Genomic DNA, 20,496 nt, shown 5'->3' on the forward strand with positions numbered 1-20,496 from the left:
AGACTGGAGTCTTAATCCAGTGCCTTTGACCGCTCGGCCACACTACCTGCTGACCGCTGTTTAGACGTATGAGTTTGTTGGCATATTTAAGTAGTTTTGTCAGGATATGTTCCCACAAAAAAATATCCAGTTGAGAAGTGTCCAACCGAGCCTTGTGCAAATGTGATGAATCCCGCACGGATCAGAGGTAAATTATCTTCAGAGAACCAGAAATGTCCAGTGGTAATCTGGTTTGGACTAAATGCTTATTAGCCTCACTGACTGGAATTTATCTCTTAAGTCATCCACGGGTATTTTAGGACACTAACTCCATTGACAAGGAACCGGCAGTGGTGGGATTCGAACCCACGCCTCCTGAGAGACTGGAGCCTAAATCCAGCGCCTTCGACCACTCGGCCACACTACCCTGTGAAGAAATGTCAGGAAGGGACAGTTGTTGGCAATTTAAGAAATGTTGCGGTTTGAGGTGCAGGCTTGGCGGTCAAACAGTAGCCTTCCACACCAATTTCTAGGTTTGTGATGTCCTGCATCGCTTTGTGCACGTGATACAGCCTGCTCGGATCCATGGTGTCACAGGCGACCTAGTTCTTCTTCAGCGACAAGAGTACAGGACAAATACTTATCCTCGAGCAGCAGAGTGGCGCAGCGGAAGCGTGCTGGGCCCATAACCCAGAGGTCGATGGATCGAAACCATCCTCTGCTATCTGCAACTGTTTGCATATTAGCACAATCCCGTGTGTGGTATGTTGTTTAACTTCTTCCTAGTGTTTCTTTTGAAGGTTAACCATGTGAAGTTTGGAGTTGGCTACTCATTGGCTGTGGCCAAGCAAAGTATTTTGATAAGTACGATGAATTTATGGTGGAAAGAAAATCAAAAACCTCCACTTTGTGAGAAACACAAATCTAAGTCTGAACTGGCAGTGGTGGGATTTGAACCCACGCCTCCTGAGAGACTGGAGCCTTAATCCAGCGCCTTTGACCGCTCGGCCATACGACCCTGTGAAGAAATGTCAGGAAGGGACATTTGTTGGCAATTTAAGAAATGTTGCGGTCAGGTGCAGACTTGGCGGTCAAACAGGAGTCTTCCACACCAATTTCTAGGTTTGTGATGTCATGCATCGCTTTGTGCACAACGTGATACAGCCTGCTCGGATCCATGGTGTCAGGCGACCTCGTTCTTCTTCAGCGACAAGAGTACAGGACAAATGCTTGTCCTCTAGCAGCAGAGTGGCGCAGCGGAAGAGTGCTGGGCCCATAACCCAGAGGTCGATGGATCGAAACCATCCTCTGCTATCTGCAACTGTTTGTATATTCGGAAAACCCCGAGTCTGGTATGTTGTTGAACTTCTTCCAAGTGTTTCTTTTGAAGGTTAACCATGTGAAGTTCGGAGTTGGCTACTCATTGGCTGTGGCCAAGCCAAGTATTTTGATAAGTACGATGAATTTATGGTGGAAAGAAAATCAAAAACTTCCATTTTGTGAGAAACCCAAATCTAAATGTGAACTGGTGGGTTGTGAACCCATTCCTCCTGAGAGACTGGAGCCTTAATCCAGCGCCTTTGACCGCTCGGCCACACTACCTGCTGACCGCTGATTAGACGTATGAGTTTGTTGGCATATTTAAGTAGTTTTGTCAGGATATGTTTCCACAAAAAATATCCAGTTGAGAAGTGTCCAACCGAGCCTTGTGCAAAAGGTGATGAATCCCGCTTGGATCAGAGGTAAATTATCTTCAAGAGAACCAGAAATGTCCAGTGGAAATCTGGTTTGGACTAAATGCGTATTTGCCTCACTGACTGGAAATTATCTCATAAGTCATCCACGGGTATTTTAGGACACTAACTCCATTGACAAGGAACTGGCAGTGGTGGGATTCGAACCCACGCCTCCTGAGAGACTGGAGCCTTAATCCAGCGCCTTTGACCGCTCGGCCACACTACCCTGTGAAGAAATATCAGGAAGGGACATTTGTTGGCAATTAAGAAATGTTGCGGTTTGAGGTGCAGACTTGGCGGTCAAACAGTAGTCTTCCACACCAATTTCTAGGTTTGTGATGTCCTGCATCGCTTTGTGCACAACGTGATAAAGCCTGCTCGGATCCATGGTGTCACAGGCGACCTAGTTCTTCTTCAGCGACAAGAGTACAGGACAAATGCTTGTCCTCGAGCAGCAGAGTGGCGCAGCGGAAGCGTGCTGGGCCCATAACCCAGAGGTCGATGGATCGAAACCATCCTCTGCTATCTGCAACTGTTTGTATATTAGCAAAACCCTGAGTCTGGTATGTTGTTGAACTTATTCCAAGTGTTTCTTTTGAAGGTTAACCATGTGAAGTTCGGAGTTGGCTACTCATTGGCTGTGGCCAAGCCAAGTATTTTGATAAGTACGATGAATTTATGGTGGAAAGAAAATCAAAAACTTCCATTTTGTGAGAAACCCAAATCTAAATGTGAACTGGTGGGACGTGAACCCACGCCTCCTGAGAGACTGGAGTCTTAATCCAGCGCCTTTGACCGCTCGGCCACACTACCTGCTGACCGCTGTTTAGACGTATGAGTTTGTTGGCATATTTAAGTAGTTTTGTCAGGATATGTTCCCACAAAAAAATATCCAGTTGAGAAGTGTCCAACCGAGCCTTGTGCAAATGTGCTGAATCCCGCACGGATCAGAGGTAAATTATCTTCAAGAGAACCAGAAATGTCCAGTGGTAATCTGGTTTGGACTAATTGCTTATTAGCCTCACTGACTGGAATTTATCTCATAAGTCATCCACGGGTATTTTAGGACACTAACTCCATTGACAAGGAACTGGCAGTGGTGGGATTCGAACCCACGCCTCCTGAGAGACTGGAGCCTAAATCCAGCGCCTTCGACCACTCGGCCACACTACCCTGTGAAGAAATGTCAGGAAGGGACATTTGTTGGCAATTTAAGAAATGTTGCGGTTTGAGGTGCAGACTCTGCGGTCAAACAGTAGCCTTCCACACCAATTTCTAGGTTTGTGATGTCCTGCATCGCTTTGTGCACGTGATACAGCCTGCTCGGATCCATGGTGTCACAGGCGACCTAGTTCTTCTTCAGCGACAAGAGTACAGGACAAATGCTTGTCCTCGAGCAGCAGAGTGGCGCAGCGGAAGCGTGCTGGGCCCATAACCCAGAGGTCGATGGATCGAAACCATCCTCTGCTATCTGCAACTGTTTGTATATTAGCAAAACCCTGAGTCTGGTATGTTGTTGAACTTATTCCAAGTGTTTCTTTTGAAGGTTAACCATGTGAAGTTCGGAGTTGGCTACTCATTGGCTGTGGCCAAGCCAAGTATTTTGATAAGTACGATGAATTTATGGTGGAAAGAAAATCAAAAACTTCCATTTTGTGAGAAACCCAAATCTAAATGTGAACTGGTGGGACGTGAACCCACGCCTCCTGAGAGACTGGAGTCTTAATCCAGCGCCTTTGACCTCTCGGCCACACTACCTGCTGACCGCTGTTTAGACGTATGAGTTTGTTGGCATATTTAAGTACTTTTGTCAGGATATGTTCCCACAAAAAAATGTCCAGTTGAGAAGTGTCCAACCGAGCCTTGTGCAAATGTGATGAATCCCGCACGGATCATAGGTAAATTATCTTCAAGAGAACCAGAAATGTCCAGTGGTAATCTGGTTTGGACTAAATGCTTATTAGCCTCACTGACTGGAATTTATCTCATAAGTCATCCACGGGTATTTTAGGACACTAACTCCATTGACAAGGAACTGGCAGTGGTGGGATTCGAACCCACGCCTCCTGAGAGACTGGAGCCTAAATCCAGCGCCTTCGACCACTCGGCCACACTACCCTGTGAAGAAATGTCAGGAAGGGACATTTGTTGGCAATTTAAGAAATGTTGCGGTTTGAGGTGCAGACTCTGCGGTCAAACAGTAGCCTTCCACACCAATTTCTAGGTTTGTGATGTCCTGCATCGCTTTGTGCACGTGATACAGCCTGCTCGGATCCATGGTGTCACAGGCGACCTAGTTCTTCTTCAGCGACAAGAGTACAGGACAAATGCTTATCCTCGAGCAGCAGAGTGGCGCAGCGGAAGCGTGCTGGGCCCATAACCCAGAGGTCGATGGATCGAAACCATCCTCTGCTATCTGCAACTCTTTGTATTTTAGGAAAACCCCGAGTCTGGTATGTTGTTGAACTTCTTCCAAGTGCTTCTTTTGAAGGTTAACCATGTGAAGTTCGGAGTTGGCTACTCATTGGCTGTGGCCAAGCCAAGTATTTTGATAAGTACGATGAATTTATGGTGGAAAGAAAATCAAAAACTTCCATTTTGTGAGAAACCCAAATCTAAATGTGAACTGGTGGGTTGTGAACCCATGCCTCCTGAGAGACTGGAGCCTTAATCCAGCGCCTTTGACCGCTCGGCCACACTACCTGCTGACCGCTGTTTAGACGTATGAGTTTGTTGGCATATTTAAGTAGTTTTGTCAGGATATGTTTCCACAAAAAATATCCAGTTGAGAAGTGTCCAACCGAGCCTTGTGCAAAAGGTGATGAATCCCGCTCGGATCAGAGGTAAATTATCTTCAAGAGAACCAGAAATGTCCAGTGGTAATCTGGTTTGGACTAAATGCGTATTTGCCTCACTGACTGGAAATTATCTCATAAGTCATCCACGGGTATTTTAGGACACTAACTCCATTGACAAGGAACTGGCAGTGGTGGGATTCGAACCCACGCCTCCTGAGAGACTGGAGCCTTAATCCAGCGCCTTTGACCGCTCGGCCACACTACCCTGTGAAGAAATAGCAGGAAGGGACATTTGTTGGCAATTTAAGAAATGTTGCGGTTTGAGGTGCAGACTTGGCGGTCAAACAGTAGTCTTCCACACCAATTTCTAGGTTTGTGATGTCCTGCATCGCTTTGTGCACGTGATATAGCCTGCTCGGATCCATGGTGTCACAGGCGACCTAGTTCTTCTTCAGCGACAAGAGTACAGGACAAATACTTATCCTCGAGCAGCAGAGTGGCGCAGCGGAAGCGTGCTGGGCCCATAACCCAGAGGTCGATGGATCGAAACCATCCTCTGCTATCTGCAACTGTTTGCATATTAGCACAATCCCGTGTGTGGTATGTTGTTTAACTTCTTCCTAGTGTTTCTTTTGAAGGTTAACCATGTGAAGTTTGGAGTTGGCTACTCATTGGCTGTGGCCAAGCAAAGTATTTTGATAAGTACGATGAATTTATGGTGGAAAGAAAATCAAAAACCTCCACTTTGTGAGAAACACAAATCTAAGTCTGAACTGGCAGTGGTGGGATTTGAACCCACGCCTCCTGAGAGACTGGAGCCTTAATCCAGCGCCTTTGACCGCTCGGCCACACGACCCTGTGAAGAAATATCAGGAAGGGACATTTGTTGGCAATTTAAGAAATGTTGCGGTCAGGTGCAGACTTGGCGGTCAAACAGGAGTCTTCCACACCAATTTCTAGGTTTGTGATGTCATGCATCGCTTTGTGCACAACGTGATACAGCCTGCTCGGATCCATGGTGTCAGGCGACCTAGTTCTTCTTCAGCGACAAGAGTACAGGACAAATGCTTGTCCTCTAGCAGCAGAGTGGCGCAGCGGAAGCGTGCTGGGCCCATAACCCAGAGGTCGATGGTTCGAAACCATCCTCTGCTATCTGCAACTGTTTGTATATTAGGAAAACCCCGAGTCTGGTATGTTGTTGAACTTCTTCCAAGTGTTTCTTTTGAAGGTTAACCATGTGAAGTTCGGAGTTGGCTACTCATTGGCTGTGGCCAAGCCAAGTATTTTGATAAGTACGATGAATTTATGGTGGAAAGAAAATCAAAAACTTCCATTTTGTGAGAAACCCAAATCTAAATGTGAACTGGTGGGTTGTGAACCCATTCCTCCTGAGAGACTGGAGCCTTAATCCAGCGCCTTTGACCGCTCGGCCACACTACCTGCTGACCGCTGTTTAGACGTATGAGTTTGTTGGCATATTTAAGTAGTTTTGTCAGGATATGTTTCCACAAAAAATATCCAGTTGAGAAGTGTCCAACCGAGCCTTGTGCAAAAGGTGATGAATCCCGCTCGGATCAGAGGTAAATTATCTTCAAGAGAACCAGAAATGTCCAGTGGTAATCTGGTTTGGACTAAATGCGTATTTGCCTCACTGACTGGAAATTATCTCATAAGTCATCCACGGGTATTTTAGGACACTAACTCCATTGACAAGGAACTGGCAGTGGTGTGATTCGAACCCACACCTCCTGAGAGACTGGAGCCTTAATCCAGCGCCTTTGACCGCTCGGCCACACTACCCTGTGAAGAAATATCAGGAAGGGACATTTGTTGGCAATTAAGAAATGTTGCGGTTTGAGGTGCAGACTTGGCGGTCAAACAGTAGTCTTCCACACCAATTTCTAGGTTTGTGATGTCCTGCATCGCTTTGTGCACAACGTGATAAAGCCTGCTCGGATCCATGGTGTCACAGGCGACCTAGTTCTTCTTCAGCGACAAGAGTACAGGACAAATGCTTGTCCTCGAGCAGCAGAGTGGCGCAGCGGAAGCGTGCTGGGCCCATAACCCAGAGGTCGATGGATCGAAACCATCCTCTGCTATCTGCAAATGTTTGTATATTAGCAAAACCCTGAGTCTGGTATGTTGTTGAACTTATTCCAAGTGTTTCTTTTGAAGGTTAACCATGTGAAGTTCGGAGTTTGCTACTCATTGGCTGTGGCCAAGCCAAGTGTTTTGATAAGTACGATGAATTTATGGTGGAAAGAAAATCAAAAGCTTCCATTTTGTGAGAAACCCAAATCTAAATGTGAACTGGTGGGACGTGAACCCACGCCTCCTGAGAGACTGGAGTCTTAATCCAGCGCCTTTGAGCGCTCGGCCACACTACCTGCTGACTGCTGTTTAGACGTATGAGTTTGTTGGCATATTTAAGTAGTTTTGTCAGGATATGTTCCCACAAAAAAATATCCGGTTGAGAAGTGTCCAACCGAGCCTTGTGCAAATGTGATGAATCCCGCACGGATCAGAGGTAAATTATCTTCAAGAGAACCAGAAATGTCCAGTGGTAATCTGGTTTGGACTAAATGCTTATTAGCCTCACTGACTGGAATTTATCTCATAAGTCTTCCACGGGTATTTTAGGACAATAACTCCATTGACAAGGAACTGGCAGTGGTGGGATTCGAACCCACGCCTCCTGAGAGACTGGAGCCTAAATCCAGCGCCTTCGACCACTCGGCCACACTAACCTGTGAAGAAATGTCAGGAAGGGACATTTGTTGGCAATTTAAGAAATGTTGCGGTTTGAGGTGCAGACTGCGGTCAAACAGTAGCCTTCCACACCAATTTCTAGGTTTGTGATGTCCTGCATCGCTTTGTGCACGTGATACAGCCTGCTCGGATCCATGGTGTCAGGCGACCTAGTTCTTCTTCAGCGACAAGAGTACAGGACAAATGCTTGTCCTCGAGCAGCAGAGTGGCGCAGCGGAAGCGTGCTGGGCCCATAACCCAGAGGTCAATGGATCGAAACCATCCTCTGCTATCTACAACTCTTTGTATATTAGGAAAACCCCGAGTCTGGTATGTTGTTGAACTTCTTCCAAGGGCTTCTTTTGAAGGTTAACCATGTGAAGTTCGGAGTTGGCTACTCATTGGCTGTGGCCAAGCCAAGTATTTTGATAAGTACGATGAATTTATGGTGGAAAGAAAATCAAAAACCTCCACTTTGTGAGAAACACAAATCTAAGTCTGAACTGGCAGTGGTGGGATTTGAACCCACACCTCTTGAGAGACTGGAGCCTTAATCCAGCGCCTTTGACCACTCGGCCACACGACCCTGTGAAGAAATATCAGGAAGGGACATTTGTTGGCAATTTAAGAAATGTTGCGGTCTGAGGTGCAGACTTGGCGGTCAAACAGGAGTCTTCCACACCAATTTCTAGGTTTGTGATGTCATGCATCGCTTTGTGCACAACGTGATACAGCCTGCTCGGATCCATGGTGTCACAGGCGACCTAGTTCTTCTTCAGCGACAAGAGTACAGGACAAATGCTTATCCTCGAGCAGCAGAGTGGCGCAGCGGAAGCGTGCTGGGCCCATAACCCAGAGGTCGATGGATCGAAACCATCCTCCGCTATCTGCAACTGTTTGTATATTAGGAAAACCCCGAGTCTGGTATGTTGTTGAACTTCTTCCAAGTGTTTCTTTTGAAGGTTAACCATGTGAAGTTCGGAGTTGGCTACTCATTGGCTGTGGACAAGCCAAGTATTTTGATAAGTACGATGAATTTATGGTGGAAAGAAAATCAAAAACTTCCATTTCGTGAGAAACCCAAATCTAAATGTGAACTGGTGGGTTGTGAACCCATGCCTCCTGAGAGACTGGAGCCTTAATCCAGCGCCTTTGACCGCTCGGCCACACTACCTGCTGACTGCTGTTTAGACGTATGAGTTTGTTGGCATATTTAAGTAGTTTTGTCAGGATATGTTTCCACAAAAAATATCCAGTTGAGAAGTGTCCAACCGAGCCTTGTGCAAAAGGTGATGAATCCCGCTCGGATCAGAGGTAAATTATCTTCAAGAGAACCAGAAATGTCCAGTGGTAATCTGGTTTGGACTAAATGCGTATTTGCCTCACTGACTGGAAATTATCTCATAAGTCATCCACAGGTATTTTAGGACACTAACTCCATTGACAAGGAACTGGCAGTGGTGGGATTCGAACCCACGCCTCCTGAGAGACTGGAGCCTTAATCCAGCGCCTTTGACCGCTCGGCCACACTACCCTGTGAAGAAATATCAGGAAGGGACATTTGTTGGCAATTTAAGAAATGTTGCGGTTTGAGGTGCAGACTTGGCGGTCAAACAGTAGTCTTCCACACCAATTTCTAGGTTTGTGATGTCCTGCATCGCTTTGTGCACAACGTGATAAAGCCTGCTCGGATCCATGGTGTCACAGGCGACCTAGTTCTTCTTCAGCGACAAGAGTACAGGACAAATGCTTGCCCTCGAGCAGCAGAGTGGCGCAGTGGAAGCGTGCTGGGCCCATAACCCAGAGGTCGATGGATCGAAACCATCCTCTGCTATCTGCAACTGTTTGTATATTAGCAAAACCCTGAGTCTGGTATGTTGTTGAACTTATTCCAAGTGTTTCTTTTGAAGGTTAACCATGTGAAGTTCGGAGTTGGCTACTCATTGGCTGTGGCCAAGCCAAGTATTTTGATAAGTACGATGAATTTATGGTGGAAAGAAAATCAAAAACTTCCATTTTGTGAGAAACCCAAATCTAAATGTGAACTGGTGGGACGTGAACCCACGCCTCCTGAGAGACTGGAGTCTTAATCCAGCGCCTTTGACCGCTCGGCCACACTACCTGCTGACTGCTGTTTAGACGTATGAGTTTGTTGGCATATTTAAGTAGTTTTGTCAGGATATGTTCCCACAAAAAAATATCCAGTTGAGAAGTGTCCAACCGAGCCTTGTGCAAATGTGATGAATCCCGCACGGATCAGAGGTAAATTATCTTCAAGAGAACCAGAAATGTCCAGTGGTAATCTGGTTTGGACTAAATGCTTATTAGCCTCACTGACTGGAATTTATCTCATAAGTCATCCACGGGTATTTTAGGACACTAACTCCATTGACAAGGAACTGGCAGTGGTGGGATTCGAACCCACGCCTCCTGAGAGACTGGAGCCTAAATCCAGCGCCTTCGACCACTCGGCCACACTAACCTGTGAAGAAATGTCAGGAAGGGACATTTGTTGGCAATTTAAGAAATGTTGCGGTTTGAGGTGCAGACTCTGCGGTCAAACAGTAGCCTTCCACACCAATTTCTAGGTTTGTGATGTCCTGCATCGCTTTGTGCACGTGATACAGCCTGCTCGGATCCATGGTGTCACAGGCGACCTAGTTCTTCTTCAGCGACAAGAGTACAGGACAAATGTTTATCCTCGAGCAGCAGAGTGGCGCAGCGGAAGCGTGCTGGGCCCATAACCCAGAGGTCGATGGATTGAAACCATCCTCTGCTATCTGCAACTGTTTGTATATTAGGAAAACCCAGAGTCTGGTATGTTGTTGAACTTCTTCCAAGTGTTTCTTTTGAAGGTTAACCATGTGAAGTTCGGAGTTGGCTACTCATTGGCTGTGGCCAAGCCAAGTATTTTGATAAGTACGATGAATTTATGGTGGAAAGAAAATCAAAAACTTCCATTTTGTGAGAAACCCAAATCTAAATGTGAACTGGTGGGTTGTGAACCCATGCCTCCTGAGAGACTGGAGCCTTAATCCAGCGCCTTTGACCGCTCTGCCACACTACCTGCTGACCGCTGTTTTGACGTATGAGTTTGTTGGCATATTTAAGTAGTTTTGTCAGGATATGTTCCCACAAAAAAATATCCAGTTGAGAAGTGTCCAACCGAGCCTTGTGCAAATGTGATGAATCCCGCACGGATCAGAGGTAAATTATCTTCAAGAGAACCAGAAATGTCCAGTGGTAATCTGGTTTGGACTAAATGGTTATTAGCCTCACTGACTGGAAATTATCTCATAAGTCATCCACGGGTATTTTAGGACACTAACTCCATTGACAAGGAACTGGCAGTGGTGGGATTCGAACCCACACCTCCTGAGAGACTGGAGCCTAAATCCAGCGCCTTCGACCACTCGCCCACACTACCCTGTGAAGAAATGTCAGGAAGGGACATTTGTTGGCAATTTAAGAAATGTTGCGGTTTGAGGTGCAGACTCTGCGGTCAAACAGTAGCCTTCCACACCAATTTCTAGGTTTGTGATGTCCTGCATCGCTTTGTGCACGTGATACAGCCTGCTTGGATCCATGGTGTCACAGGCGACCTAGTTCTTCTTCAGCGACAAGAGTACAGGACAAATGCTTATCCTCGAGGAGCAGAGTGGCGCAGCGGAAGCGTGCTGGGCCCATAACCCAGAGGTCGATGGATTGAAAACATCCTCTGCTATCTGCAACTGTTTGTATATTAGGAAAACCCAGAGTCTGGTATGTTGTTGAACTTCTTCCAAGTGTTTCTTTTGAAGGTTAACCATGTGAAGTTCGGAGTTGGCTACTCATTGGCTGTGGCCAAGCCAAGTATTTTGATAAGTACGATGAATTTATGGTGGAAAGAAAATCAAAAGCTTCCATTTTGTGAGAAACCCAAATCTAAATGTGAACTGGTGGGTTGTGAACCCATGCCTCCTGAGAGACTGGAGCCTTAATCCAGCGCCTTTGACTGCTCGGCCACACTACCTACTGACCGCTGTTTAGACGTATGAGTTTGTTGGCATATTTAAGTAGTTTTGTCAGGATATGTTTCCACAAAAAATATCCAGTTGAGAAGTGTCCAACCGAGCCTTGTGCAAAAGGTGATGAATCCCGCTCGGATCAGAGGTAAATTATCTTCAAGAGAACCAGAAATGTCCAGTGGTAATCTGGTTTGGACTAAATGCGTATTTGCCTCACTGACTGGAAATTATCTCATAAGTCATCCTCAGGTATTTTAGGACACTAACTCCATTGACAAGGAACTGGCAGTGGTGGGAATCGAACCCACTCCTCCTGAGAGACTGGAGCCTTAATCCAGCGCCTTTGACCGCTCGGCCACACTACCCTGTGAAGAAATATCAGGAAGGGACATTTGTTGGCAATTTAAGAAATGTTGCGGTTTGAGGTGCAGACTTGGCGGTCAAACAGTAGTCTTCCACACCAATTTCTAGGTTTGTGATGTCCTGCATCGCTTTGTGCACAACGTGATAAAGCCTGCTCGGATCCATGGTGTCACAGGCGACCTAGTTCTTCTTCAGCGACAATAGTACAGGACAAATGCTTGTCCTCGAGCAGCAGAGTGGCGCAGCGGAAGCGTGCTGGGCCCATAACCCAGAGGTCGATGGATCGAAACCATCCTCTGCTATCTGCAACTGTTTGTATATTAGCAAAACCCTGAGTCTGGTATGTTGTTGAACTTATTCCAAGTGTTTCTTTTGAAGGTTAACCATGTGAAGTTCGGAGTTGGCTACTCATTGGCTGTGGCCAAGCCAAGTATTTTGATAAGTACGATGAATTTATGGTGGAAAGAAAATCAAAAACTTCCATTTTGTGAGAAACCCAAATCTAAATGTGAACTGGTGGGACGTGAACCCACGCCTCCTGAGAGACTGGAGTCTTAATCCAGCGCCTTTGACCTCTCGGCCACACTACCTGCTGACAGCTGTTTAGACGTATGAGTTTGTTGGCATATTTAAGTAGTTTTGTCAGGATATGTTCCCACAAAAAAATATCCAGTTGAGAAGTGTCCAACCGAGCCTTGTGCAAATGTGATGAATCCCGCACGGATGAGAGGTAAATTATCTTCAAGAGAACCAGAAATGTCCAGTGGTAATCTGGTTTGGACTAAATGCTTATTAGCCTCACTGACTGGAATTTACCTCATAAGTCATCCACTGGTATTTTAGGACACTAACTCCATTGACAAGGAACTGGCAGTGGTGGGATTCGAACCCACGCCTCCTAAGAGACTGGAGCCTAAATCCAGCGCCTTCGACCACTCGGCCACACTACCCTGTGAAGAAATGTCAGGAAGGGACATTTGTTGGCAATTTAAGAAATGTTGCGGTTTGAGGTGCAGACTCTGCGGTCAAACAGTGTCTTCCACACCAATTTCTAGGTTTGTGATGTCCTGCATCGCTTTGTGCACAACGTGGTACAGCCTGCTCGGATCCATGGTGTCACAGGCGACCTAGTTCTTCTTCAGCGACAAGAGTACAGGACAAATGCTTATCCTCGAGCAGCAGAGTGGCGCAGCGGAAGCGTGCTGGGCCCATAACCCAGAGGTCGATGGATCGAAACCATCCTCTGCTATCTGCAACTGTTTGTATATTAGGAAAACCCCGAGTCTGGTATGTTGTTGAACTTCTTCCAAGTGTTTCTTTTGAAGGTTAACCATGTGAAGTTCGGAGTTGGCTACTCATTGGCTGTGGCCAAGCCAAGTATTTTGATAAGTACGATGAATTTATGGTGGAAAGAAAATCAAAAACTTCCATTTTGTGAGAAACCCAAATCTAAATGTGAACTGGTGGGTTGCGAACCCATGCCTCCTGAGAGACTGGAGCCTTAATCCAGCGCCTTTGACCGCTCGGCCACACTACCTGCTGACCGCTGTTTAGACGTATGAGTTTATTGGCATATTTAAGTAGTTTTGTCAGGATATGTTTCCACAAAAAATATCCAGTTGAGAAGTGTCCAACCGAGCCTTGTGCAAAAGGTGATGAATCCCGCTCGGTTCAGAGGTAAATTATCTTCAAGAGAACCAGAAATGTCCAGTGGTAATCTGGTTTGGACTAAATGCGTATTTGCCTCACTGACTGGAAATTATCTCATAAGTCATTCACGGGTATTTTAGGACACTAACTCCATTGACAAGGAACTGGCAGTGGTTGGATTCAAACCCACGCCACTCCTGAGAGACTGGAGCCTTAATCCAGCGCCTTTGACCGCTCGGCCACACTACCCTGTGAAGAAATATCAGGAAGGGACATTTGTTGGCAATTTAAGAAATGTTGCGGTCTGAGGTGCAGACTTGGCGGTCAAACAGGAGTCTTCCACACCAATTTCTAGGTTTGTGATGTCATGCATCGCTTTGTGCACAACGTGATACAGCCTGCTCGGATCCATGGTGTCACAGGCGACCTAGTTCTTCTTCAGCGACAAGAGTACAGGACAAATGTTTGTCCTCGAGCAGCAGAGTGGCGCAGCGGAAGTGTGCTGGGCCCATAACCCAGAGGTCGATGGATCGAAACCATCCTCTGCTATCTGCAACTCTTTGTATATTAGGAAAACCCCGAGTCTGGTATGTTGTTGAACTTCTTCCAAGTGCTTCTTTTGAAGGTTAACCATGTGAAGTTCGGAGTTGGCTACTCATTGGCTGTGGCCAAGCCAAGTATTTTGATAAGTACGATGAATTTATGGTGGAAAGAAAATCAAAAACTTAGATTTTGTGAGAAACCCAAATCTAAATGTGAACTGGTGGGTTGTGAACCCATGCCTCCTGAGAGACTGGAGCCTTAATCCAGCGCCTTTGACCGCTCTGCCACACTACCTACTGACCGCTGTTTAGACGTATGAGTTTGTTGGCATATTTAAGTAGTTTTGTCAGGATATGTTCCCACAAAAAATATCCAGTTGAGAAGTGTCCAACCGAGCCTTGTGCAAATGTGATGAATCCCGCACGGATCAGAGGTAAATTATCTTCAGAGAACCAGAAATGTCCAGTGGTAATCTGGTTTGGACTAAATGCTTATTAGCCTCACTGACTGGAATTTATCTCATAAGTCATCCACGGGTATTTTAGGACACTAACTCCATTGACAAGGAACTGGCAGTGGTGGGATTCGAACCCACGCCTCCTGAGAGACTGGAGCCTAAATCCAGCGCCTTCGACCACTCGGCCACACTACCCTGTGAAGAAATGTCAGGAAGGGACATTTGTTGGCAATTTAAGAAATGTTGCGGTTTGAGGTGCAGACTCTGCGGTCAAACAGTAGCCTTCCACACCAATTTCTAGGTTTGTGATGTCCTGCATCGCTTTGTGCACGTGATACAGCCTGCTCGGATCCATGGTGTCAGGCGACCTAGTTCTTCTTCAGCGACAAGAGTACAGGACAAATGCTTGTCCTCGAGCAGCAAGTGGCGCAGCGGAAGCGTGCTGGGCCCATAACCCAGAGGTCGATGGATCGAAACCATCCTCGGCTATCTACAACTCTTTGTATATTAGGAAAACCCCGAGTCTGGTATGTTGTTGAACTTCTTCCCAGTGCTTCTTTTGAAGGTTAACCATGTGAAGTTCGGAGTTGGCTACTCATTGGCTGTGGCCAAGCCAAGTATTTTGATAAGTACGATGAATTTATGGTGGAAAGAAAATCAAAAACCTCCACTTTGTGAGAAACACAAACCTAAGTCTGAACTGGCAGTGGTGGGATTCGAACCCACGCCTCCTGAGAGACTGGAGCCTTAATCCAGCGCCTTTGACCGCTCGGCCACACTACCCTGTGAAGAAATATCAGGAAGGGACATTTGTTGGCAATTTAAGAAATGTTGCGGTTTGAGGTGCAGACTTGGCGGTCAAACAGTAGTCTTCCACACCAATTTCTAGGTTTGTGATGTCCTGCATCGCTTTGTGCACAACGTGATAAAGCCTGCTCGGATCCATGGTGTCACAGGCGACCTAGTTCTTCTTCAGCGACAAGAGTACAGGACAAATGCTTGTCCTCGAGCAGCAGAGTGGCGCAGCGGAAGCGTGCTGGGCCCATAACCCAGAGGTCGATGGATCGAAACCATCCTCTGCTATCTGCAACTGTTTGTATATTAGCAAAACCCTGAGTCTGGTATGTTGTTGAACTTATTCCAAGTGTTTCTTTTGAAGGTTAACCATGTGAAGTTCGGAGTTGGCTACTCATTGGCTGTGGCCAAGCCAAGTATTTTGATAAGTACGATGAATTTATGGTGGAAAGAAAATCAAAAACTTCCATTTTGTGAGAAACCCAAATCTAAATGTGAACTGGTGGGACGTGAACCCACGCCTCCTGAGAGACTGGAGTCTTAATCCAGCGCCTTTGACCGCTCGGCCACACTACCTGCTGACCGCTGTTTAGACGTATGAGTTTGTTGGCATATTTAAGTAGTTTTGTCAGGATATGTTCCCACAAAAAAATATCCAGTTGAGAAGTGTCCAACCGAGCCTTGTGCAAATGTGATGAATCCCGCACGGATCAGAGGTAAATTATCTTCAAGAGAACCAGAAATGTCCAGTGGTAATCTGGTTTGGACTAAATGCTTATTAGCCTCACTGACTGGAATTTATCTCATAAGTCATCCACGGGTATTTTTGGACACTAACTCCATTGACAAGGAACTGGCAGTGGTGGGATTCGAACCCACGCCTCCTGAGAGACTGGAGCCTAAATCCAGCGCCTTCGACCACTCGGCCAAACTACCCTGTGAAGAAATGTCAGGAAGGGACATTTGTTGGCAATTTAAGAAATGTTGCGGTTTGAGGTGCAGACTCTGCGGTCAAACAGTAGCCTTCACACCAATTTCTAGGTTTGTGATGTCCTGCATCGCTTTGTGCACGTGATACAGCCTGCTCGGATCCATGGTGTCACAGGCGACCTAGTTCTTCTTCAGCGACAATAGTACAGCACAAATGCTTATCCTCGAGCAGCAGAGTGGCGCAGCGGAAGCGTGCTGGGCCCATAACCCAGAGGTCGATGGATTGAAACCATCCTCTGCTATCTGCAACTGTTTGTATATTAGGAAAACCCCGAGTCTGGTATGTTGTTGAACTTCTTCCAAGTGTTTCTTTTGAAGGTTAACCATGTGAAGTTCGGAGTTGGCTACTCATTGGCTGTGGCCAAGCAAAGTATTTTGATAAGTACGATGAATTTACGGTGGAAAGAAAATCAAAAACTTCCATTTTGTGAGAAACCCAAATCTAAATGTGAACTGGTGGGTTGTGAACCCATGCCTCCTGAGAGACTGGAGCCTTAATCCAGCGCCCTTGACCGCTCGGCCACACTACCTGCTGACCGCTGTTTAGACGTATGAGTTTGTTGGCATATTTAAGTAGTTTTGTCAGGATATGTTCCCACAAAAAAATATCCAGTTGAGAAGTGTCCAACCGAGCCTTGTGCAAATGTGATGAATCCCGCACGGATCAGAGGTAAATTATCTTCAAGAGAACCAGAAATGTCCAGTGGTAATCTGGTTTGGACTAAATGCTTATTAGCCTCACTGACTGGAATTTATCTCATAAATCATCCACGGGTATTTTAGGACACTAACTCCATTGACAAGGAACTGGCAGTGGTGGGATTCGAACCCACGCCTCCTGAGAGACTGGAGCCTAAATCCAGCGCCTTCGACCACTCGGCCAAACTACCCTGTGAAGAAATGTCAGGAAGGGACATTTGTTGGCAATTTAAGAAATGTTGGTTTGAGGTGCAGACTCTGCGGTCAAACAGTAGCCTTCACACCAATTTCTAGGTTTGTGATGTCCTGCATCGCTTTGTGCACGTGATACAGCCTGCTCGGATCCATGGTGTCACAGGCGACCTAGTTCTTCTTCAGCGACAATAGTACAGCACAAATGCTTATCCTCGAGCAGCAGAGTGGCGCAGCGGAAGCGTGCTGGGCCCATAACCCAGAGGTCGATGGATTGAAACCATCCTCTGCTATCTGCAACTGTTTGTATATTAGGAAAACCCCGAGTCTGGTATGTTGTTGAACTTCTTCCAAGTGTTTCTTTTGAAGGTTAACCATGTGAAGTTCGGAGTTGGCTACTCATTGGCTGTGGCCAAGCAAAGAATTTTGATAAGTACGATGAATTTACGGTGGAAAGAAAATCAAAAACTTCAATTTTGTGAGAAACCCAAATCTAAATGTAAACTGGTGGGTTGTGAACCCATGCCTCCTGAGAGACTGGAGCCTTAATCCAGGGCCCTTGACCGCTCGGCCACACTACCTGCTGACCGCTGTTTAGACGTATGAGTTTGTTGGCATATTTAAGTAGTTTTGTCAGGATATGTTTCCACAAAAAATATCCAGTTGAGAAGTGTCCAACCGAGCCTTGTGCAAAAGGTGATGAATCCCGCTCGGATCAGAGGTAAATTATATTCAAGAGAACCAGAAATGTCCAGTGGTAATCTGGTTTGGACTAAATGTGTATTTGCCTCACTGACTGGAAATTATCTCATAAGTCATCCACGGGTATTTTAGGACACTAACTCCATTGACAAGGAACTGGCAGTGGTGGGATTCGAACCCACGCCTCCTGAGAGACTGGAGCCTTAATCCAGCGCCTTTGACCGCTCAGCCACACTACCCTGTGAAGAAATATCAGGAAGGGACATTTGTTGGCAATTTAAGAAATGTTGCGGTTTGAGGTGCAGACTTGGCGGTCAAACAGTAGTCTTCCACACCAATTTCTAGGTTTGTGATGTCCTGCATCGCTTTGTGCACAACGTGATAAAGCCTGCTCGGATCCATGGTGTCACAGGCGACCTAGTTCTTCTTCAGCGACAAGAGTACAGGACAAATGCGTGTCCTCGAGCAGCAGAGTGGCGCAGCGGAAGCGTGCTGGGCCCATAACCCAGAGGTCGATGGATTGAAACCATCCTCTGCTATCTGCAACTGTTTGTATATTAGCAAAACCCTGAGTCTGGTATGTTGTTGAACTTATTCCAAGTGTTTCTTTTGAAGGTTAACCATGTGAAGTTCGGAGTTGGCTACTCATTGGCTGTGGCCAAGCCAAGTATTTTGATAAGTACGATGAATTTATGGTGGAAAGAAAATCAAAAACTTCCATTTTGTGAGAAACCCAAATCTAAATGTGAACTGGTGGGACGTGAACCCACGCCACCTGAGAGACTGGAGTCTTAATCCAGCGCCTTTGACCGCTCGGCCACACTACCTGCTGACCGCTGTTTAGACGTATGAGTTTGTTGGCATATTTAAGTAGTTTTGTCGGGATATGTTCCCACAAAAAAATATCCAGTTGAGAAGTGTCCAACCGAGCCTTGTGCAAATGTGCTGAATCCCGCACGGATCAGAGGTAAATTATCTTCAAGAGAACCAGAAATGTCCAGTGGTAATCTGGTTTGGACTAAATGCTTATTAGCCTCACTGACTGGAATTTATCTCATAAGTCATCCACGGGTATTTTAGGACACTAACTCCATTGACAAGGAACTGGCAGTGGTGGGATTCGAACCCACGCCTCCTGAGAGACTGGAGCCTAAATCCAGCGCCTTCGACCACTCGGCCACACTACCCTGTGAAGAAATGTCAGGAAGGGACATTTGTTGGCAATTTAAGAAATGTTGCGGTTTGAGGTGCAGACTTGGCGGTCAAACAGTAGTCTTCCACACCAATTTCTAGGTTTGTGATGTCCTGCATCGCTTTGTGCACAACGTGATACAGCCTGCTCGGATCCATGGTGTCACAGGCGACCTAGTTCTTCTTCAGCGACAAGAGTACAGGACAAATGCTTATCCTCGAGCAGCAGAGTGGCGCAGCGGAAGCGTGCTGGGCCCATAACCCAGAGGTCGATGGATCGAAACCATCCTCTGCTATCTGCAACTGTTTGTATATTAGGAAAACCCCGAGTCTGGTATGTTGTTGAACTTCTTCCAAGTGTTTCTTTTGAAGGTTAACCATGTGAAGTTCGGAGTTGGCTACTCATTGGCTGTGGCCAAGCCAAGTATTTTGATAAGTACGATGAATTTATGGTGGAAAGAAAATCAAAAACTTCCATTTTGTGAGAAACCCAAATCTAAATGTGAACTGGTGGGTTGCGAACCCATGCCTCCTGAGAGACTGGAGCCTTAATCCAGCGCCTTTGACCGCTCGGCCACACTACCTGCTGACCGCTGTTTAGACGTATGAGTTTATTGGCATATTTAAGTAGTTTTGTCAGGATATGTTTCCACAAAAAATATCCAGTTGAGAAGTGTCCAACCGAGCCTTGTGCAAAAGGTGATGAATCCCGCTCGGTTCAGAGGTAAATTATCTTCAAGAGAACCAGAAATGTCCAGTGGTAATCTGGTTTGGACTAAATGCGTATTTGCCTCACTGACTGGAAATTATCTCATAAGTCATTCACGGGTATTTTAGGACACTAACTCCATTGACAAGGAACTGGCAGTGGTTGGATTCAAACCCACGCCACTCCTGAGAGACTGGAGCCTTAATCCAGCGCCTTTGACCGCTCGGCCACACTACCCTGTGAAGAAATATCAGGAAGGGACATTTGTTGGCAATTTAAGAAATGTTGCGGTCTGAGGTGCAGACTTGGCGGTCAAACAGGAGTCTTCCACACCAATTTCTAGGTTTGTGATGTCATGCATCGCTTTGTGCACAACGTGATACAGCCTGCTCGGATCCATGGTGTCACAGGCGACCTAGTTCTTCTTCAGCGACAAGAGTACAGGACAAATGTTTGTCCTCGAGCAGCAGAGTGGCGCAGCGGAAGTGTGCTGGGCCCATAACCCAGAGGTCGATGGATCGAAACCATCCTCTGCTATCTGCAACTCTTTGTATATTAGGAAAACCCCGAGTCTGGTATGTTGTTGAACTTCTTCCAAGTGCTTCTTTTGAAGGTTAACCATGTGAAGTTCGGAGTTGGCTACTCATTGGCTGTGGCCAAGCCAAGTATTTTGATAAGTACGATGAATTTATGGTGGAAAGAAAATCAAAAACTTAGATTTTGTGAGAAACCCAAATCTAAATGTGAACTGGTGGGTTGTGAACCCATGCCTCCTGAGAGACTGGAGCCTTAATCCAGCGCCTTTGACCGCTCTGCCACACTACCTACTGACCGCTGTTTAGACGTATGAGTTTGTTGGCATATTTAAGTAGTTTTGTCAGGATATGTTCCCACAAAAAATATCCAGTTGAGAAGTGTCCAACCGAGCCTTGTGCAA

At 46.3% G+C, this 20,496-nt stretch overlaps 23 non-coding genes across 23 annotated transcripts; 2 read left to right on the forward strand and 21 right to left on the reverse strand.

The window, feature by feature from the left end:
- Window positions 1–324: 324 nt before the first annotated feature.
- trnal-uag (transfer RNA leucine (anticodon UAG)) lies at window positions 325–406 on the reverse strand. The gene has a single exon. It is a non-coding gene; the product is annotated as a tRNA-Leu (tRNA).
- Window positions 407–915: 509 nt separating this feature from the next.
- trnal-aag (transfer RNA leucine (anticodon AAG)) lies at window positions 916–997 on the reverse strand. Its single transcript has one exon. It is a non-coding gene; the product is annotated as a tRNA-Leu (tRNA).
- Window positions 998–1,859: 862 nt separating this feature from the next.
- On the reverse strand, window positions 1,860–1,941 carry trnal-aag (transfer RNA leucine (anticodon AAG)). The gene has a single exon. It is a non-coding gene; the product is annotated as a tRNA-Leu (tRNA).
- Window positions 1,942–2,806: 865 nt separating this feature from the next.
- Window positions 2,807–2,888, reverse strand: trnal-uag (transfer RNA leucine (anticodon UAG)). Its single transcript has one exon. It is a non-coding gene; the product is annotated as a tRNA-Leu (tRNA).
- An 863-nt stretch (window positions 2,889–3,751) lies between these two features.
- Window positions 3,752–3,833, reverse strand: trnal-uag (transfer RNA leucine (anticodon UAG)). The gene has a single exon. It is a non-coding gene; the product is annotated as a tRNA-Leu (tRNA).
- Window positions 3,834–4,696: 863 nt separating this feature from the next.
- trnal-aag (transfer RNA leucine (anticodon AAG)) lies at window positions 4,697–4,778 on the reverse strand. Its single transcript has one exon. It is a non-coding gene; the product is annotated as a tRNA-Leu (tRNA).
- Window positions 4,779–5,287: 509 nt separating this feature from the next.
- trnal-aag (transfer RNA leucine (anticodon AAG)) lies at window positions 5,288–5,369 on the reverse strand. The gene has a single exon. It is a non-coding gene; the product is annotated as a tRNA-Leu (tRNA).
- Window positions 5,370–5,593: 224 nt separating this feature from the next.
- trnam-cau (transfer RNA methionine (anticodon CAU)) lies at window positions 5,594–5,665 on the forward strand. The gene has a single exon. It is a non-coding gene; the product is annotated as a tRNA-Met (tRNA).
- A 566-nt stretch (window positions 5,666–6,231) lies between these two features.
- On the reverse strand, window positions 6,232–6,313 carry trnal-aag (transfer RNA leucine (anticodon AAG)). Its single transcript has one exon. It is a non-coding gene; the product is annotated as a tRNA-Leu (tRNA).
- An 865-nt stretch (window positions 6,314–7,178) lies between these two features.
- On the reverse strand, window positions 7,179–7,261 carry trnal-uag (transfer RNA leucine (anticodon UAG)). The gene has a single exon. It is a non-coding gene; the product is annotated as a tRNA-Leu (tRNA).
- Window positions 7,262–7,765: 504 nt separating this feature from the next.
- Window positions 7,766–7,847, reverse strand: trnal-aag (transfer RNA leucine (anticodon AAG)). The gene has a single exon. It is a non-coding gene; the product is annotated as a tRNA-Leu (tRNA).
- Window positions 7,848–8,713: 866 nt separating this feature from the next.
- On the reverse strand, window positions 8,714–8,795 carry trnal-aag (transfer RNA leucine (anticodon AAG)). The gene has a single exon. It is a non-coding gene; the product is annotated as a tRNA-Leu (tRNA).
- A 228-nt stretch (window positions 8,796–9,023) lies between these two features.
- trnam-cau (transfer RNA methionine (anticodon CAU)) lies at window positions 9,024–9,095 on the forward strand. The gene has a single exon. It is a non-coding gene; the product is annotated as a tRNA-Met (tRNA).
- A 566-nt stretch (window positions 9,096–9,661) lies between these two features.
- On the reverse strand, window positions 9,662–9,744 carry trnal-uag (transfer RNA leucine (anticodon UAG)). The gene has a single exon. It is a non-coding gene; the product is annotated as a tRNA-Leu (tRNA).
- Window positions 9,745–10,606: 862 nt separating this feature from the next.
- trnal-uag (transfer RNA leucine (anticodon UAG)) lies at window positions 10,607–10,688 on the reverse strand. The gene has a single exon. It is a non-coding gene; the product is annotated as a tRNA-Leu (tRNA).
- An 863-nt stretch (window positions 10,689–11,551) lies between these two features.
- On the reverse strand, window positions 11,552–11,633 carry trnal-aag (transfer RNA leucine (anticodon AAG)). The gene has a single exon. It is a non-coding gene; the product is annotated as a tRNA-Leu (tRNA).
- An 866-nt stretch (window positions 11,634–12,499) lies between these two features.
- trnal-uag (transfer RNA leucine (anticodon UAG)) lies at window positions 12,500–12,581 on the reverse strand. The gene has a single exon. It is a non-coding gene; the product is annotated as a tRNA-Leu (tRNA).
- Window positions 12,582–14,394: 1,813 nt separating this feature from the next.
- Window positions 14,395–14,476, reverse strand: trnal-uag (transfer RNA leucine (anticodon UAG)). Its single transcript has one exon. It is a non-coding gene; the product is annotated as a tRNA-Leu (tRNA).
- Window positions 14,477–14,982: 506 nt separating this feature from the next.
- Window positions 14,983–15,064, reverse strand: trnal-aag (transfer RNA leucine (anticodon AAG)). The gene has a single exon. It is a non-coding gene; the product is annotated as a tRNA-Leu (tRNA).
- Window positions 15,065–15,930: 866 nt separating this feature from the next.
- Window positions 15,931–16,012, reverse strand: trnal-uag (transfer RNA leucine (anticodon UAG)). The gene has a single exon. It is a non-coding gene; the product is annotated as a tRNA-Leu (tRNA).
- Window positions 16,013–16,874: 862 nt separating this feature from the next.
- On the reverse strand, window positions 16,875–16,956 carry trnal-uag (transfer RNA leucine (anticodon UAG)). Its single transcript has one exon. It is a non-coding gene; the product is annotated as a tRNA-Leu (tRNA).
- Window positions 16,957–17,816: 860 nt separating this feature from the next.
- On the reverse strand, window positions 17,817–17,898 carry trnal-aag (transfer RNA leucine (anticodon AAG)). Its single transcript has one exon. It is a non-coding gene; the product is annotated as a tRNA-Leu (tRNA).
- An 866-nt stretch (window positions 17,899–18,764) lies between these two features.
- trnal-uag (transfer RNA leucine (anticodon UAG)) lies at window positions 18,765–18,846 on the reverse strand. Its single transcript has one exon. It is a non-coding gene; the product is annotated as a tRNA-Leu (tRNA).
- Window positions 18,847–20,496: the final 1,650 nt, after the last annotated feature.

Source organism: Festucalex cinctus, chromosome 2 (assembly GCF_051991245.1).
Source record: "Festucalex cinctus isolate MCC-2025b chromosome 2, RoL_Fcin_1.0, whole genome shotgun sequence".
NCBI classification, from domain to species: Eukaryota; Metazoa; Chordata; class Actinopteri; order Syngnathiformes; family Syngnathidae; genus Festucalex; species Festucalex cinctus.